This window comes from Sinocyclocheilus anshuiensis, unplaced genomic scaffold (assembly GCF_001515605.1).
Source record: "Sinocyclocheilus anshuiensis isolate Anshui unplaced genomic scaffold, SAMN03320099.WGS_v1.1 scaffold229, whole genome shotgun sequence".
Taxonomy (NCBI): Eukaryota; Metazoa; Chordata; class Actinopteri; order Cypriniformes; family Cyprinidae; genus Sinocyclocheilus; species Sinocyclocheilus anshuiensis.
The window spans coordinates 281,524-295,786 of record NW_015537957.1 but is presented as its reverse complement, the minus strand read 5'-3'; the positions used below and the strand labels follow the sequence as shown (position 1 = coordinate 295,786).

At 35.3% G+C, this 14,263-nt stretch overlaps 1 pseudogene; it reads left to right on the top strand.

The window, feature by feature from the left end:
- Positions 1-14,263, top strand: part of LOC107665605 (NACHT, LRR and PYD domains-containing protein 3-like) — a 30,043-nt pseudogene that overhangs the window by 9,264 nt on the left and 6,516 nt on the right.

Genomic DNA, 14,263 nt, shown 5'->3' with positions numbered 1-14,263 from the left:
GCCCTAAAACTCTGACTGAAATGTACATCCACTTCCTGCTGACTCAGATCAACATAAGGAATCAGAAGTATGATGAGAGAAATCCAGAGAAACTCCTGCAGTCCAACAGAGAAGTGATTGTGAAACTTGCTGAACTGGCTTTCAATCAGCTGATGAAGGGCAATGTGATGTTTTATGAGGAGGACCTGAGAGAGAGCGGCATAGACGTCACTGACGCCTCAGTGTATTCTGGGATTTGCACTGAGATCTTTAGAGAGGAATCTGTGATTTATCACAGGAAGGTTTACAGCTTTGTACATCTGAGCTTTCAGGAGTTTTTTTCAGCACTGTATGTGTTTTACTGCTATTTACACAAGAACAACGAGGTTCTGGAAATGTTCCTGACAGGAAAGTCCAGAACTCAGTGTGAGGATGTTTCTCTGGATGTGTTTTACTGCTATTTACACAAGAACAATGAGGTTCTGGAAATGTTCCTGACAGGAAAGTCCAGAACTCAGTGTGAGGATGTTTCTCTGGATGTGTTTCTGAAAGGAGCAATGAATAAAGCCTTGAAGAGTAAAAACGGACACTTGGATCTTTTCCTTCGATTTCTTCATGGCGTCTCACTGGAGTCCAATCAGAGACTCTTACAGGACGCACTGATACACACAGAGAACAACCCAGAGATCATCAAGAAAATAATTCAAAACCTCAAACGAGGTCAAAAAAACAATGTCAGCCCTGAAAGATGAATGAATCTGTCACACTGCTTGATTGAGATGAAAGATAATTCTGTTGTTGAAGAAGTGCAGGCGCTTTTAAAATCTAAATCAAGAAGCAAAAGTCTTTCTCTTGCACAATGTTCAACTTTGGCAAACATGATCCTGATGTCAGAGGAGGTGCTGGATGAGTTGGACTTTAATAAGTACAACATCAAATCAAAAGAGGGCAGAGGGAGACTGGTACCTGCTCTGAGAAACTGCAGAAAAGCTGTGTGAGTGTAAAAATCAAATAATATTGCTATAAGTTGTGATGGAGGTTTGCTGAGTATTTTCTGTGTGTATGTTCACAAGCATAAAACATAATTGCCTGAAGTTAGGCTGTGCCAGTCAGTGTGACGCCTGCCCCACTGCAGTGGTATGCAAAACACAGTTTTGTGCCAAAACACAGTTACATACCTCACTTATACACAGCTATTGTGGCTGCGGTGTTTCACATGACAAGCATGATGCATCGCCATGGAAACAGTAAGGCGATACATTCTGAAATAACGGTCACATACAAAACAAAAAAAAAAAAAACTCCCAATCCCCCAAACTCTGACTGAAATGTACATCTACTTCCTGCTCATTCAAACAAATATGAGGAACCAGAAGTATGAAGAGAGAGATCTGGAGAAACTCCTGCAGTCCAACAGAGAAGTGATTGTGAAACTTGCTGAACTGGCTTTCAATCAGCTGATGAAGGGCAATGTGATGTTTTATGAGGAGGACCTGAGAGAGAGCGGCATAGACGTCACTGACGCCTCAGTGTATTCTGGGATTTGCACTGAGATCTTTAGAGAGGAATCTGTGATTTATCACAGGAAGGTTTACAGCTTTGTACATCTGAGCTTTCAGGAGTTTTTTTCAGCACTGTATGTGTTTTACTGCTATTTACACAAGAACAACGAGGTTCTGGAAATGTTCCTGACAGGAAAGTCCAGAACTCAGTGTGAGGATGTTTCTCTGGATGTGTTTCTGAAAGGAGCAATGAATAAAGCCTTGAAGAGTAAAAACGGACACTTGGATCTTTTCCTTCGATTTCTTCATGGCGTCTCACTGGAGTCCAATCAGAGACTCTTACAGGATGCACTGATACACACAGAGAACAACCCAGAGAGCATCAAGAAAATAACCCAAAACCTCAAACAAGATCAAAAAAACAATGGCAGTCCTGACAGATGGATGAATCTGTCACACTGCTTGATTGAGATGAAGGATAATTCTGTTGTCGAAGAAATGCAGGCATTTTTAAACTCTAATACAAAAGAAAAAGTTATTTCTCACACAATGCTCAACTTTGGCAAACATAATCCTGATGTCAGAGGAGGTGCTGGATGAGTTTGATCTTAAAAAAATCACCACTAAATCAAAAGATGGGAGACAGAGACTGTTACCTGCTCTGAGGAACTGCAGAAAAGCTCTGTAAGTATGAAAATACAAACATGCAGTAGTTACATTTGACAAAAATTGATGGTGGTGAATAGGATCTTCTGGGTTTGTTCACAAGCATACACTGTAAATGATTGCAGTTAAGTGTTGTTTTTTTATTCTTTACCAAATTAATACAATAAATATATTTTTATAAATAAATGATTTAAAAAAGGGTTTTATAAAACGTGTACACTTTGTAAACATAATCAAGCTATGAGTAAAACTAATACAACTGAGGCTGCTGTTAATTTGAATAAATAAATGAATTAAAAATATTTTAAGAAAACATTTATTACAGACTAGGGATGCACAATATTTTTGGCATATCATTTATGCAGATAAAGGCCCAATATAAACATTTTGCTGATATGTTTTGTCAGGAAGATGAAACAATCAATTAATTTGCTGACAAAAATGCAGAGATGCTCATTTTTGTTTTACCTAACTGCTTTATAAGGACTAGACTATTGTGTACAGTTCTTTAACAAAACTCAATGGTTTATTTTTTACAGTTTAAAGTAGCTGCAGTATGATCTTGTTTTTTAATTGATTTAGTTAATATTCTTAAATCGGACAATAAGGTTGTCCAGTAGCCAGACAAGTTTCAATCCTTCCAGCAACCTGTCACTCATGAAACGCTCACATTAATCAGTAAATAACAATGATCCAAAAATCAAATCAGTTCCCAAAGGACAAAACCAAGTCCCACATTTTTCTGAGTTTCACTCAGGTGCGTCACAATAGGGAAGACAATCACAATTTCTGGTTCATGCAGACTTTGAAGTTAAAATTACAGTGCTTTTGGGCATTCTGTGTATCTTGGCCAAGTCAGCTCATTCATTCTTTAAGTTTTTCCAGCTGAAGTGATGAATTTCAGTGAACTTGTCAGTAAATATTTACATTTGTTTAAAACAATCTATTCAAAGTCTTCATTTAAAATATATAAATAAACACCCAAACACAACTTGATAGAGAGCCAAAACAAGGGCACATTTGCACTGTCAGATGATATTATCTGAAATCGTATAATCAAATAATATGTATTGACACATACTTTAAGGTCTGCTACACAAGGAAATCCTACAGTCTTGCAATCTCATGGAGACACCAGCTCACCAACATGTCCTCCCTGTTTTCAGATTGACAGGCTGTGATCTCACTGATCAGCACTGTGAAATTGTAGCTTCAGTCTTACAATCATCAAACTCCCTGAGAGAGCTGGACCTGAGTAACAATCACCTGCAGCATTCAGGAGTGAAGCTGCTCTGTGCTGGACTGAAGAGTCCCAACTGTCAACTCAACAAACTGAGGTTTGGCTTTTACACACCGATTCAGATTTTAATACAAAATAATGTGTGATTATATATATATATTTGAGTTTTATATATACAGCTAGCATATTGAAAGCTAACTATTGAAAGACATGAATAAAAGAGTGATAATGTGGTCATTATTAAAGGATTCATGTATTTCTATTGTATATGTGCAGCAGCATGTCTGTGAATGTATTGGCAATAGCAAGTCAGGTCATGACAGAATTCAGCATCACAGTGGGATGCAAACCTTTACATTCATGTTCTATGCAGACACCATTTTATCAGAAATATGAGACAATGACAATGCTTTCAGACATCAATTTCTATCTATACAGTATGTATATAATGAATTATTTTTCATTACACTGTTTAGATTGGCCAGCTGTTATCTCAGTGATCAGTGCTGTGAGATTTTGGCTTCAACTCTACAATCATCAGACTCCTCCCTGAGAGATCTGGACCTGAGTAAAAATAACCTGCAGGTTTCACGAGTGGAGCTGCTCTGTGCTGGATTGAAGAGTCCAAACTGTCAACTCAACATACTGAGGTTTGTGTTTCACATTGGTTCAGATTTTAATATATATATATATATATATATATTTCATGTGTTTTTGTATGTATATACTTTAAGGATTGTTCTACTTGTTCTCTAATTCATGAGTGTTTTATGGTCAAGATCTACTGAAAGACATTAATAAAAAATTATGAGAACATGATGATAATGTGGTGATTTAATAAATCATCAATTACTCCACATATGAAGTTATCATTTCTTTCATACAATATTGGGATGTAACCTTCACATTCATGTTCTATGCAGACACCTTCTTATCAAAAACATGAGACAATGCATCAAATGCTCTCAAACATCAATTTCTAGCTATGCATTGTGTATGTAATCATGAATTATTTCTCATTACCCTGTTCAGATTGGCTGACTGCAAACTCACTGCTCAGTGCTGTAACACTGTTGCTTCAGTTTGGCACAAAACTTAGGGTGTCCTGGAGCGTTCTAGCTCATGTCTTCATCTTAGAATCTAACCGAACCACCGACTCACTGATGTGAGGCCTTTAAAGTCTGAGAAGATTTACGCCTCTCAAGATGGGCTTGTCCAATGAGAAAGGCTGACGTCCCAAGCGGGAGGTTGGAAATACTGGGGATTTTTATGACCCTTTGTGTGAAAGCATGGTAATTTGCATATGGAACTTGAATCGAAATTACTAAAGATTCTCAGGACACTAATATATTGCCTATGTACCAACATATAATATACACTCTCGTTTAGATCATCAGAAGACTAATTCATAGATACTAAACATGGTAGGATTACATATAGGTAAGATGACAGAAGCGAGTGGTTCCATCACAAGCCGGCATATACAGTATAACGACAACATACACAATGACCTGCAGGATATGCGTGTTCATTCAAAGAAAGGTTTTCCTATGAATTAATTAGAGAAAACTCAATTTCTACTGTGCATTGTGTCTCTTCCTATGGAAAGGTAGTGATTTTCGTCTTGCATTCCTTTGAGTAATAAAACCAGTGCTATCAGCATTAGTTGCCATGGGGACCAGGGGTCTGTTCTGCTTTCCTGAGGTGTTACGCATTTCGGGGGAAGTGAGAACAAGGTACAAATTATATGTGGAGATTTCAATATTGATTTGTTGAATCCAAATGGAAATAAGAGGATAACAGATTTTATTGACACTCTGTATAGTAAAGGTTTATTTCCTGTGATTACAAAACCTAGTAGAATAACTAAAGATACTGCTACATTAATAGACAATATATATACAAACGAAATTGAAGGGAAAATAGTAGGAGGGTTATTTATAAATGATATGACTGACCATCTTCCAGTTTTTGCAATCTTTCAAAGACTATTTGAAAAAAACAAAGGAAATAGGATAAATAGCTTTAAAACAATTCAACATAGAACACCAGAAGTCATTGCTGCTCTCAGTGAGGACTTAAAGAATCAAAAATGGACTGAGGTCTATGTAAGTAAAGATTCTAATAGTGCTTATGATGCTTTTTTGTCCATATTAATTGAAACATATGAAAAACATTGTTTGTCTAAGAGGACTGTAAAAAAAGCAAAAAAAACGAGGATAAACCATGGATTACTAAGGGAATAGAGAAAGCATGCAAAAAGAAAAATGCATTATACAGGAAATTTATAGTAACTAGAACTAAACAAGTGGAAAATAAATATAAGATATATAAAAATAAATTAATAAGCATTATAAGATTTAGTAAAAGGGACTATTATAATAAGTTATTGGACAAGCATAAGAATAACATACAAACAACATGGAAAGTACTTAATAGTATAATTAAAAAGAATACTGGAGAAGTAGATTACCCAAATTATTTTGTTAATGATGATAAATTAAGTATAAATCAAATTAATGACATTGTCAATGAATTTAATGAGTATTTTGTAAATATTGGGTACAATTTAGCAAAAGAGATTGTGGAGCAGAGTACTGGGGATAGGATAGGTGAAATTAATATTTCCAGTAATGATTACTCAATGTTTATTAGGGGAGTTGACGAAAAGGAAATACTTGACATTGTTAATAATTGTAAGAACAAATATTCTACTGATTGTAATGACACTGACATGTCGTTAATAAAAAATATTATAGAATATATAGTAAAACCATTTACACACATTTGTAATCAGTCCTTTTTAACAGGCATATTCCCTAGTAATATGAAAACAGCGAAAGTTATTCCTATTTTTAAAAGTGGAGATCGGCATCTTCTTTCCAACTATAGACCAATTTCTCTTCTTTCCCAGTTCTCAAAAATTCTAGAGAAAATATTTGTGCGCAGGCTTGATAATTTTATAGACAAACATGAATTATTAAGTGATCATCAGTATGGCTTTAGAACAAACAGGTCGACCTCAATGGCTGTGATGGATGCTGTCAGTGAGGACTTAAAGAATCAAAATTGGAGTGAGGTTTATGTAAGTAAAGATCCTAATAGTGCTTATGATGCTTTTTTGTCCATATTCATTGAAAAATATGAAAAACATTGTTTGTCTAAGAGGACTGTAAAAAAGCAAAAAAAAAAACGAGGATAAACCATGGATTACTAAGGGAATAGAGAAAGCATGCAAAAAGAAAAATGCATTATACAGGAAATTTATAGTAACTAGAACCAAACAAGTGGAAAATAAATATAAGATATATAAAAATAAATTAATAAGCATTATAAGATTTAGTAAAAAGGACTATTATAATAAGTTATTGAATAAGTATAAGAATAACATTCAAACAACATGGAAAGTACTTAATAGTATAATTAAAAAGAATACTGAAAAAGTAGATTACCCAACTTATTTTGTTAATGATGATAAATTAAGTATAAATAAAATGATTGACATTGTCAATGAATTTAATGAGTATTTTGTAAATATTGGGTACAATTTAGCAAAAGAGATTGTGGAGCAGAGTACTGGGGATAGGATAGGTGAAATTAATATTTCCAGTAATGATTACTCTGTGTTTATTAGGGGAGTTGACGAAAAGGAAATACTTGACATTGTTAATAATTGTAAGAACAAATATTCCACTGATTGTAATGACATTGACATGTCGTTAATAAAAAATATTATAGAATATATAGTAAAACCATTAACACACATTTGTAATCAGTCCTTTTTAACAGGCATATTCCCTAGTAATATGAAAACAGCGAAAGTTATTCCTATTTTTAAAAGTGGAGATCGGCATCTTTTTTCCAACTATAGACCAATTTCTCTTCTTTCCCAGTTCTCAAAAATTCTAGAGAAAATATTTGTGCGCAGGCTTGATAATTTTATAGACAAACATGAATTATTAAGTGATCATCAGTATGGCTTTAGAACAAACAGGTCGACCTCAATGGCTGTGATGGAACTGGTAGAAGAGATTGCTTCTTCAATGGATAATAAGGAATATACTGTGGGGGTGTTCCTAGATTTAAAAAAAGCGTTTGACACTATTGATTATGGTTTATTAATGATGAAACTGGAGATAAGAGGAAAAAGAGGAAAAGCCTTTGCTTTAAAGGCTTTTCCTTTAAAAAGTTACCTCGATGACAGATAACAAATAAATCAAATAAATAATGTTAAATCAGATGTAATGAAAGTCACTTGTGGTGTTCCGCAAGGTTCGGTGTTAGGCCCCAAATTGTTTGTACTGTACATAAATGATATTTGTAAAGTGTCTAAAGTATTAAAAATGGTTTTGTTTGCTGATGATACAAATTTATATTGTTCGGGGAAAAACTTGGAACAGCTTCTGAATACAGTGGAAATCGAACTCATGGTTTTCAAAAAATGGTTTGATGATTTTCACTGTTCACTGAATTTAAGTAAAACTAAGTTTATAATATTTAGTAATCGACAAAGTAACAATAATTAAGGATTAAGTGTATGAAAATAAATTTTTGGGTGTTATAATTGATCATAAATTATGTTGGAAACCACATATTAACCATGTAAAAACAAAAATGTCCAAATCCATTGCAATATTAAATAGAATAAAACATATTTTGAACGAAAAAACTTTATATATATTGTATTGTGCGCTCATAGTTCCATACATTACTTATTGTGTGGAGGTGTGGGGTCATACTTATAAAACCTATATAAATTCAATATATATGTTACAAAAGAAAGCAATTAGGATTGTTAAAAGGGTTGATTATTACGAACCAATAAACAAATTGTTTATTAATTTACATGCTTTAAAATTTGTAGATCTAGTTGATTTATGTACTTCACAGATAATGTTCAAAGTTTATAATAATTTACTTCCAAATTGTATTCAGAGGCTGTTCAAAATAAGAGAAAGTCAGTATAATCTAAGAGGATTGTACATGTTTAAAAAAGTTAGGGCAAGAACTAATGCAAAAAGTAGGTGTTTATCTGTTAAAGGGGTAAATCTATGGAATAATTGTGATAAGGAATTAAAATGATGTAATTCACTCTGCAAATTCAAGAAAATGTATAAAAATAAGGTGTTAAATAATTATATGACTCAGTATCAATAATTGTGAATGTATTGTTACAATATTGAAGTAATAGTCGTAATGTGTACTTTTTGTTATGTTGTTTCGAATTATGTATGTACATTTGGGGTAATGTTTATGTAACATGTTTATCTTGTATTTCTTAGTGAAAAGTGTTGCTCATCAGTTAATTATGCATAAAGGGTAGGCATAATAAGCAAGGCTTCAGCCATTTCTAGTTTTATAAATACAGCTAGCAGATTCTTTCATGTGTTTTTGTATTTGTATAGTTCAAGTTTTCTTCCACATGTAATCACTTACTCTAAATTATGATTGCTTTATGGCCAAGAGCTATTAAAAGACATAAATAAAAATGGATGAAAACAAGATGATAATGTGGCCATTCATTTATCCCACATATGAGGTTGTTATCATAACTATTAAAGAAGATAACTAAGTATCACAGTGAGATGTAAACCTTTTACATTCGTGTTATATGCAGACACCTTCTTTTAAGAAACATGAGACAATGCATACAAAGCTCTCAGACATTATTTTCTATTCACACAGTGTGTATGTAATGAATTATTTTACCCTGTTTAGATTGGCCAGCTGTAATCTCACTGATCAGTGCTGTGAAAGTTTGGCTTCAGCTCTACAATCATCAGACTCCCCCCTGAGAGATCTGGACCTGAGTAACAATGACCTGCAGGATTCAGGAGTGAAACTGCTCTCTGCTGGACTGAAGAGTACAAACTGTCAACATACTGAGGTATTTAATGTGGTATTTCATTGTTCTGTGTAAAATATACATGTACACTCACTGGCCACTTCAGGTAAACCTGTTCCATAGGTCATTAATGCAAATGTCTAATAAGCTAATCATACAACAGCACGCATTTAACCATGTAGACAGGGTCAAGAGGATCTGCTGAATTTTAAGCCAAGCATCAGAATGTGGAAGGAAAAAAAAGTGATTAAGTGATTTTGAATGTGGCATGATTGTTAGTGCCAGACATGCTGGAGTATTTTATAAACTGCTGATCTACTGGCATTTTCATGAAAAACCATGTTTTCAGAGAAGGGTCTGAAAAGAAAAAAATCAGTGTGCGGCAGATCTGTGTGAAAATGCCTTGTTGATGACAGAGGTCAGAGGAAAATGGCTAGACTGGTTCAAGCTAATAGAAAGTCAAAAGAAACTAAAATAAGCGCTCGTTAATACCAGCGAATGTAGAAAAGCAAAGCATCTCTGAACGTGTAACATGTAAAACCTTGCTGCAGATAGTCTGCAGCAGCAGAAGAGCACACTGAGTGCCACTTCAGTCAGCTAATAACAGGAAAGTTAGACTACAATGGGCATGGGCTCAACAGTTCAACCTGATGGTGGTGTATTGGTGCGGGGGATGTTTTCTTGGCACACTTTGGGCCCCTTAGCAGGGGCGTTATGCACTCATTATTTTTGAGGGGGCACGAGTGTGTGTTTGTGTGGGGGTGGGGGGTCTCGTCATGCTCGTCACACTGTATAACTGATATGGGCTTATGTTTTATTTTTATTTTTGGGTGTGAATGAACAGCGCATTCTTCCACCTTCAGTGGAATTGCTCCACATCAAAAGTGGCTGCCCACTGCTTTGGGTGTGTGTTCACGGTGGGTGTGTGTGTGTGCTGGAATGGGATAAATGCAGATCAAAAATTCAGCATATGGGTTACCATACTTGGCTAAACATCATCCCACTATTGTTGCTGACCATGTCCATTCCTTAATGACCACTTAATGGCCCCATCTTGTGGCCACCTCCAGGAGGATAGTGCAACATGTCAAAAAGCTCAGATCATGTTTTTTTTTTTTTTTTTTTTTTAATGACAGTGAGCTCACATGGCCTCAACAGTCACCAGATAGTAATCTGTGCCCAATCCTGTTCTTGTAGACCTTCCTGCAAAGTTCAGCTCCAACCCTGATGAAACACAACTGAAACAACTAATTAAAGGGATAGTTCACCCAAAAATGAAAATTTGATGTTTATCTGATTACCCCCAGGGCATCCAAGATGTAGGTGACTTTGTTTCTTCAGTAGAACACAAATGAAGTTTTTTAACTCAAATCGTTGCAGTCTGTCAGTCTTATAATGGAAGTGAATGGGAATCACGGCTTTGAGAGTCATAAAACATACACAAACAAAACCGAATTAAACCGATCGTGAAACCGTCATAAACCGATGCCCTGGGGGTAAGCAGATAAACATCAAATTTTCATTTTTGGGTGAACTATCCCTTTAATTAGTTGTTCCATTTGTGTTTGATCAGGGTTGGAGCTGAACTCTGCGGGTAAGTAGATCTCCAGGAACAGGACTGGACACGCCGGCAAAAAACATCTTTAGAATGTGGTGGAATGTGATATTGACGTCATGGATGCACTACCCACAAATCTATAGCAACTGCCCTATGCTATGATGTCAATATTTCAATAATTCAGATGAAAAGGAATGTCGGTCTGTTTTATTTTATGGCTAGATTGATTTATACATAGACATTCAGCCTTTTGAAGGTTCAGTTTATGCTTAGAGAATTTCCCAAATTCATCTAGTAGGTGTATTATCTTGGGAATAGATGCATATTGGATCGGTAACAAAGTAACAAGCTGGTCCGCATATAAAGCTAGTTTCAGTTCAGTTCTCTTTTGGATTATTCCCTGAAATACGGGAAATGTTCTAAGCATTATTGAGAGAGTCCCAATAGCTATGACAAAAATTAAGGGAGACATCCCTAGTGCGTACCCTGTGACAAAGTAAAATAATCAAGATGAACATGGTTAATATACAGTATATGGATGCTTGAGGCTCAACATATAATAAATGTATCCATGATATTAATCCATCCCCAAAGCCGAACTCCTTAGGCACCATAAAAATATATTCCTATTCTATCCTATCAAACGTCTGTTTTGTGTCCAAGGAAAATACCACCTCAGAGGAGTTGCTGTTTTTTTTTTTTGAGTATAAAAAAGTATGAATATTAGAAAGGAATGCCGTCCTTTTATAAATCTGGTTTGCTCCTCTGAGACAATACAGTGCTTTAATGCAATCGTAATTGTTTAGGTGCTGATCAGGCTCATCATGAAAAGATATAATAAAATATTTACAAAAATGTGAGGGGTGTACTCACTTCTGTGAGATACTGTATAACTCTGAAAAGACACAACAACTGGGGCCAGAGCAGAGTCAATAGCTGATTTCACCTGTATTTCTATGGAAGATGTCAGCTCGGAGACCAAAGTGGTGTGAAGGTTTTTCCAGATCCAGCGGTAGCTTGTCGCTATGACTCTCTCAATTTAGTTTTCTGATGCCTTTTAGGAAACAAAAAATCCTTTCTGGCTTCAATTGTAAACTGAGTAATTGGAAAAGAAGGCACCAAGTGTCTTAAAATCATTTGGGTTGCCTGAAAAGTACAATTAAAAGATTAAATCCTCTGGAGCTTAATCCACGTTTGTCTTCTCACTCGCATGCTCAACCGGAAGTCTCAAATTAAAGCAGTACTGAAGGCAATAGCAGGTCCAATACGGTACTAGCAAGTTGTGTACCTAATAAAGATGCTAGTGAGTGTAAATGTTACCTATAAAACCCATACATAATTATGCAAATAATAGGTATGCCTGTTTCATAGAGATAAATCATATGTAATTGTATGTTTCTAAACCAGTGGTTCTCAACTTCAGTCTTGGAAACCCAGCTCAGCACATTTTCTCTGTTTTCTTTATTTAACATCCTTGATCCAGATAATCAGCTTATTAGCAGAGAACTCAATGAACTCAACGGGGTGTCAGATAACAGAGACATACAAAATGTGCAGAGCAGTGGGTCCCCAGGACCAGAGTTGAGAACCACCGTGCTAAACTACTTTTTTTCGAGGGGCAGTTGAGAGTGGTTAAACATTTTTCAGTATAATAATTTAATTTTAGCAATTTAATTGCACTTTAATAATATAACGTGTTTGCTACCTGAGCATCAATGTCTGTTTTGCAACCTTTTGTGACAGTCCTTAGAGGTAAAGCTGGATTGTAGCATCATCTATGGGGAAGAACTCACATGCCTTGTCCTGTAAATTGAATAAATATGCAATGAAAGTGTGACTACAGTGTAATTCAAAAATATGAGTACACTGTAAAACTTTTCACTGTAAATTTGCAGTATCAGTATTATCACGGTATTGTTAAAATGTGCTGGAAATGTTCAAAGAGTACTGACACAAATCATTTCACTGAACACTAGTTTATTAGCTATTACATGGAGCGAAGGTGAAAACAAAATGCCATCCAATCTTTTCTGAAGACAGTCAGAATCTTCAGAGGTACATTCATATAATTAATTCATCCATATATTCATTTGTATAATTCCCTAAGCACTCTTTAAAACCTCCCAGCTTATCCTCCATGTTTTCACACAAAACTAAACCACTCTGCTGCTGTGCGCACGTGAGACTGTTACTTAAAACTGTTTTATGCTTCAGATGAACTTCTATCATAGTTTATAGTTATATGAAAACGAAAGTGGTTAACATTCAACCCCTTATTTTTCATCAGTATTATTTGTGATTTAAATTTTGTGAACAGGAGTTTCTCTTTTGCTATGTTATAAGCCGGGCTCGCTGTATTATATACCGACTAATAAATTACAGAACGTTTAGCAAACACTGAGGAATCAAATAAATATAAAAGAGAGCTTACATAGCATAACGTGACGAAACAGCAAAGATGACAAGTTTTCAAAATGAAAACAAACAGAAAAGTAAAACTAAACTTGCTGTCGGTGACAGTACTTGCATGTTTTTTTCCCCCACAAGAATACCAACTTGTTCACCGTTGGTTTAAGAAGCAGTCTTTTACTTTACTTTAGCATGAAAACCATCCATCGTTTCCTCAATATTGGCGTCATTTTTGCTGTGTGCACCTTTGCGCTCGTACTGACGCGGCGAGTATAAACCAGGCTCTACACTCTATAAGCACTGCGCAGTTCAAATGAGTAGCGTGGTTTCGTTATGCTTTCAGTTTCATTTGCCGTTTGATGTTTCACATATGCAACAGATATGGCAGCGCTTATGAGTTAAACGATGCGGTGGTCGCGCCAGTGTGACCGCACACAAAATTTAGTCGCACGGGCAGAAAAAATTATCGCAAAATGCGCCCATTTGGTCGCACACTGGAGCCCTGTGCAGTACAGTATTTATTTATACTCAGTTGTTCAAATCGCGGTAATCGAATATGGTTATAGTGATAATTAAAAATGAAACGGTAATACTAACCCTGGGGTATTTTATCACGATTTATCGTCAAACCGGTAATCGTTACATCCCTATATACAATTACAGTGTATTAGAAATAGTCCTGTAAATGAACAGTAAAATACTGGCAGCATATTTGCCCGTAGTTTACTGTAATTTTAGCCACTTTATAGTATGTTACTGTAATGCACTAAATTACAATAACTGCCATGCATGTTTATAAACTAATATTTATAATGTGTTAACAATTTGAGAACATTAATAGTCTGAACTCTTTTAATCTGAATCTACTAAAAATAATGTTTCTTAAAATAAAGTAAACGTAAATTTAACTCAAATCTCTTGCAAAGAACTGCTAGCTAACAAGAGCACACATGCGTGTGCAATTAGCACTATTTACTCCAACTCCACTCCACATTTACTGCCTTTAAAGCAACAAACAACATAATAGCAATACTTCTCTGCTCATCCTTGACTTAAACACAGAC